The sequence below is a fragment of the Pieris rapae genome, chromosome 5 (assembly GCF_905147795.1).
Source record: "Pieris rapae chromosome 5, ilPieRapa1.1, whole genome shotgun sequence".
Taxonomy (NCBI): Eukaryota; Metazoa; Arthropoda; class Insecta; order Lepidoptera; family Pieridae; genus Pieris; species Pieris rapae.
The window spans coordinates 6,927,484-6,933,483 of NC_059513.1; the positions used below are offsets into that span (position 1 = coordinate 6,927,484).

At 31.6% G+C, this 6,000-nt stretch overlaps 1 protein-coding gene across 4 annotated transcripts in view; it reads right to left on the minus strand.

The window, feature by feature from the left end:
- Window positions 1–4,531, minus strand: part of LOC111000566 (small conductance calcium-activated potassium channel protein) — a 152,463-nt gene extending 147,932 nt beyond the window's left edge. For all 4 annotated transcript variants that reach the window (XR_006750226.1, XM_045628306.1, XM_045628305.1 and 1 more), the window contains exon 1: window positions 4,100–4,531. The gene's annotated coding sequence lies outside the window, so the exon portion shown is untranslated. The remainder of the gene's footprint in view (window positions 1–4,099) is intronic.
- Window positions 4,532–6,000: the final 1,469 nt, after the last annotated feature.

The following is a 6,000-nucleotide window of genomic DNA, read 5'->3' on the forward strand; positions in this document are numbered from 1 at the left end:
TCATATATTTGTTTAAATAAGGGACTATAAATACACGATCGTTATGTCACAGACTACTTAAATACTTATACATAGTTCGTCAGACTTACATAATTGTATTCATATCAGAGATTATATTTAAAAAGTTTATTTAGAATATTTTTTAGAAGGCTAACATGAAATCGTTCATTTAATTTCCAAAATACGCTAGATACATCAAAGGCTTTTAAGACACAACCTTTGAAGGCTCTCATTGCTCGCTGAAAAGTTCAGAAATCTCAAAGCAACTTTATGGGAATCATTTTTTGAAGTACGATATTGCTTTATTGCGTTTGACCCTTTTTACGAGGAATAAAAGCAGTCAGGCTTCAAAAACAATATGAATTCCCGTTTACAATATGAAAATAATCCTTTGACAGTCATGGCTTACGAGATCACAGGGGCAATTTCTTATTATTTTCAATAATTTAAGTAACGACCCAGTGTTGGTAAACCACTTTATGGGTCTTTGAATCAGATTTAATTTGTTTCGTTGCCTTTAATTCAAATTAAACCTTATTAATAAAACCAAATTAAATCAATTCCTTTCATACGAGTGTTAAGGTTTCTAGAATTTAATAACGAACACATTACTTTTGGTAATAATTATGGTACATTATATATGTAATTGTAATTGTAAGCCTAAAAATTGTCCTAAATATTTGCTACGATGACTAACTAATAACAAAATCCGCTTACTATGTGAGACTTTCTGACTTTATACCTCAATATCCGGTTATTTACACGACTCAGGAATCAGGTAATTAAATTAATTCGTTCTCCCGGACGTCAATAAGCTAAGCGCAGAACAACTAAGACAGAAGCTAGGTTGTCAAGAGGACTACAGCCTCCTAGGTTGGGGTCGGTCTCTGATTTTGGGGAACAATTAATTATTCTATATTATGATTCTCACATAAACTATGAGGTCTAAATTGTGTGTGTGTACAAATATAGATTATTTACCAAATCTACTGTTCTCTACTTTATGGCCGTTTGTCCACTAACGCCGTCGCCGAGAACGAAATGATGGCGTCGATATAGCGATGCAATTATTAAATAAACGATTTAAACGATTAAACACGTTTGTTCTTGCGTGCATACTGCCGCAACTTGTCATGAAATTCATGAAATGCTCCTGTGATAGAGGAATTGTCGCCGGTTAAAGTTGAAGTTGTTGAACTAGCCACCCTCCTAGTTTGTTTTAATTATACTAAAAAGGAAAACGCGACTACCACGACAAATCTCTAGAACTGAGTCAGTAATATATCGGCGCGGTGCACGCACGATCGCCGTCACGTCATCTTAAACTCGGCCCGAAATAATCTTGTTCTCGGTGACGTACCCATGACGGCGATGGTGGACAAACGGCCTATGACGACATCCTACCAGTATGGAAGAGGCCTACCCAAAAAAGTCTTAATTACGCATATAGAAATTAATATCTATCGGTGCACAGTTTAAATATACATATAATATATTTGCTAGATGATTCCTCGACCATGATTGTTTTAAATCACTTCCGTAAGAGGTATTCGTATCACGGATGATTCAACACTACAACCTATTTCTTTTAGTAGCTTTTTGTATGACATTTACAGTAAATTCCAGAAGGATGCCTCTTAACCTATTTATTTATTTTTTATTTCATTGTGTCTTTTATGTTTATCTATGTTACTATTATTCTAATAGTTCAGTGTATACCTGTCGAATCTATACATAGGACAGTCGGTCAGAACATGCAACTTGTAGGCACAGTTTTTTGTATTGCAAACAATAAACGTCACTTGCAAAACTTCGTTAAACCCAATGGTTAGTTATTTTGAAATATTTCTTAAAATATTTGGTTGAAAAGGTAGCAAGTAATAACAGGGAAATTATATTAAGGCGGAAAAGTATAGTTTCATTTCATTATGGTTTGATGTTTTCTCATAAGATATTTCTCTTAACAAAAGTACACTTAAAGATATTAAAAGCATTTGTTTGTTCGATAATACAATAGTATTGTCGATACTACAACTACTACAATATCTGATATTTTCTTTCTTTCTTTCTATGATAAATAGATACGATTATATATTAAATATGTATTTGATTTATTTTGACATGTCATTGACCTTGCATATAACAATTTCTCACGAATATAACCATACCGGAAATATGCCTCTATTCGAAATTCAAAATGTTCGGGCTCACTTTGATGGTTTTATTTTTTGAAAAGTTTGCCAACTGTACTTCCATACGGAAAATATTTATAAAACATGCTAAAAAAAGAGTTGTATCTCAACCGAGCTGCACGGAGTTCGATAGTTGCGGAGCTTTTCCGATTTTTTATTTTAGCGCAATTTATATTAAGAGATCCAAAATCGTCGTGCATCGGTGCAGTGCCCCTACATAATTATCGAATATGACAATTGAAACAGATACAGGCATTTGAGGCCAAGTTTTTTTTATGGAACAGGGGGAAATACCTGCTGGAGACCAACCACTGTCAATGCTTCGCGAGTGCGTTGCCGACCTTACTGATTATCGCTGGTCAGATGGTAGACTTCTAGATATACGTACGTTATATATACTGTACATATACTGTATATATACTGTACGTTAATAATCGTTTCTATTATTTTTAAGAATAACAAGGTTAGAAAGGTATATACAAAGTATACGACAAAAATACAATGTGAAATCAAGGTTTTATTTTAACGGGGTACCATAAAATATTAAGGACACGTAAAGGCTCCGTTAATTACACCTCTAACGACATATTACATTGTTGAGACCTTATTAAAAGTGTGAAAACTTCTGTCGTCTAATGAGACTTGGTTGAAAGGTGGAATTAATAGTGTAGTTTCCAACCTCGTTTTATAGGTCAGATACGCGGTTCCTAGTTCCAACTATGTTTAGCAATAATTGTACTAATACTTATATGATATAGATTTTTATGTACCAGTGTCCAGTGTACTATCAAACTCAAACTCAAAAATATCTTTATTCATATAGGTAAACATACACACGGTACACTTATGAACAAAAACTTATGTCAAAAAAAACAAATTAAATTAATTGTAAATTTACATTTACAACCAGTTCGCTTGTCAAGTCATCTTATGTACAAAATGCCATACCGGCAATATTTGGGTATTAAATGGTAGTTTTCTGTGTTTATTTCTGTGTAGTATTTCATTCGCCGTAACTTTGAGCATATCGAAGTATATAGCACATACAAAAACATGATTGGTTTAAATATTCTTGACTACGACTGTATAAATATATACTATGAGGGTTAATCAATTTTAATATATCATTTGAATATATTATGAATGTTAATAAATTTTATATCTACAGCAAAATATCTTCAATGTTATCAATTAATAAATATATTGGTATATTACACAACGGATACTAAAATAGAACAATCCACCAAACTCATTACTCGACGAATTAATTTAATATTACCTAAATCTAAATAAACTATGGAATAAAACTAATCACCCATAGAGCAGAACAGCTTATGTAACGAGTATTATTTTTACCTTTATATGGAAATATAAGGTATTTGTCGAGTAGAGAAGATGAGAAATAATCGTTTATCTGTCTTTATATTAGTTACAATTCCCGAAGGCCAGCTCTTTAAGTTTACGAGATATAGCAGCAAATAATTAATACGAAATATACTAGCCATACTAATTCTTACTACAGTATATTATTAACATCGTTGACCCTACAGAAATGTCATTAAAACTAATATAATATTGAAAACGCGAGTTTATAGTCAGGAAAATTTAAAAATAATGATGCAAATCTAGAATGAAGAATTAAAACATTTTATTCAATAGTAGTAGATGGAAAGTTTAATTATCTTAGATGATTGTTAAAAAAAATTATATAATATTAATTATTAAATAAAAAAGAAATTTAGTAGTGAGAATATTTTTCGCCCAGATATAAAGTTACCTGCAAACTTTAACTTATCTACTAGCCTCTACAATAAACTAATATTGAAATTACAATTTTAAGCTTCAACGTGAAAATCTTATAGTTAACTTATAACCTTTAATAAGTTGTATTTAAATTATTTACCTACCTGATATGATGTCGGATATCGATTGTCGTTTGTATAACTTGGTTAATGTCTTGACCTAAATAAGTCACTACAATTACACTACACTACTTTATACACTTTTCTAAAATATATACAGTTCTAAAGTTTGGTCCACTCCGAGTACTTCAATTTGGTAGAGGATATGAATAGATGAAAAATAAGTCACGGTTTTGGTCCAATTTGTTGTGAAAAGGGTAAGGGTTCGGTGATTTGGACTAAAGCGCTTGGAACAAAAGTTTATAGGTACATCGAATCCATCACAAACACCACTTACTATTGCTCGTAAAACAAATTAGCATTTAGGGAAAGCAATATAATTTTTTAAACATCAAACATGCTTACAAGCTTATGCCGATCGTTCGACTTTTAAATTTACGCGGAAAAACTGAGGACATGTGAACATCCGGCCGCACCGACGCGGTCTGACTGTAAACTGAAGTACGAAGCTTCTATTCTGAAAGTGTTGTGGAAAACCCACATCTAAACTTTCGTGAGAATGAAAAAGACAGCGATATATATTAATCCGACAGGTACAGTAAAGATATCACGGAAGGAAATGAACATGATTTCTTTTAGGCACGTTATTATTGTAAATAGCACAATACAGTTTGTGAAATCCATTATTTATCCATTACAGTAATGGAATGGGATGTTAAATGTAAATAGTAGTGTAATCTTTATAATGCGTAGTGGTCATCATTTAGTTATGTGTTATATGTTTTATCTTCTACACATAGTAATCTTTTTGCAACCTGGTAATCAAATTCAGGACATTAAAATAGCATCACATCAACTGACGAGATTTTTTTGAATATCAATGAATATTATTAAAAAAAAGTTTAACACAATAGTTTGACTTCAAAAATTTAAATCGATAAACGGTAGATTAGATTGAACTTCATGTATTTAATATCCAAATAGTTTAGCAACACTAAAAAAGTATCTAGAAGTAAGTTTCCTGTTCACCCTTGAAACAAATTGTTCGCATCTTAACAAGTCTGAAATAAGTTATTTTTCCGTACAAGGGCAGTGTTAGCCTAGTGTATGAATATTAAATTATCAATGAAGAGGTGGGGCAAACCCTAGGATTTATTTTCCTTTTTTGTAATGACTTGCAACATGGTGAAAATTAAACCGCTACTGTTATTTCTCAAATAAAGTACAACACACAAAACATCTTATAAACATACTTTGTAGTGTTTGTATCGCCACCGGATCAATAGCCTTTTAAATCAACCAATTTTTATACTATAACTAATAGACTCGGCCAAGAGTTGCTGTGGCTAAGGTTTTTGTTATATTACATAGTAGTAAGTTAATCAAGGGAAACCGTAGGAGAACTTATGTGAAACGTTGTTACCACGACACGGACCTAAACTAAACTACCATTAACTCAGCGCTACTACTACTAATTTTTTTCTAATTATAATCGGTTAAGTAGTGGTTTAGGAGTCCATTGAGGATAAACATTGTGACACGAGATTTATATAAATTAAGATATTAATCGGGGATATATAATGTAAATATTATAAGTATCGAACTATATTAAAGATTGGAGCTACGTGGAAACATTTTAGTTTTACTTTTTATGTGTACCATATTTACTGTCACAATCATAAATAATGATAACATTCATTTGTTTGGATTTGCAATCAAAATCTGCATGGCTGGCGCAAAATTCAATCTGTTGAATAATTCGATCGGAAAAAGTTCCATAAACAATGTAAATTTTGTTCGGCAAATTGGTTTCCGTTAAATCAAAGAATAAATCGATTTGCGGATTACGAAAAAGTTTTAAGTACATAATCCAACCTTTTTTTAATGTTCTACTAAATTTTATTTCGAAATAATTGGCTATTTAAAGAATTATATTAAAGGTATAT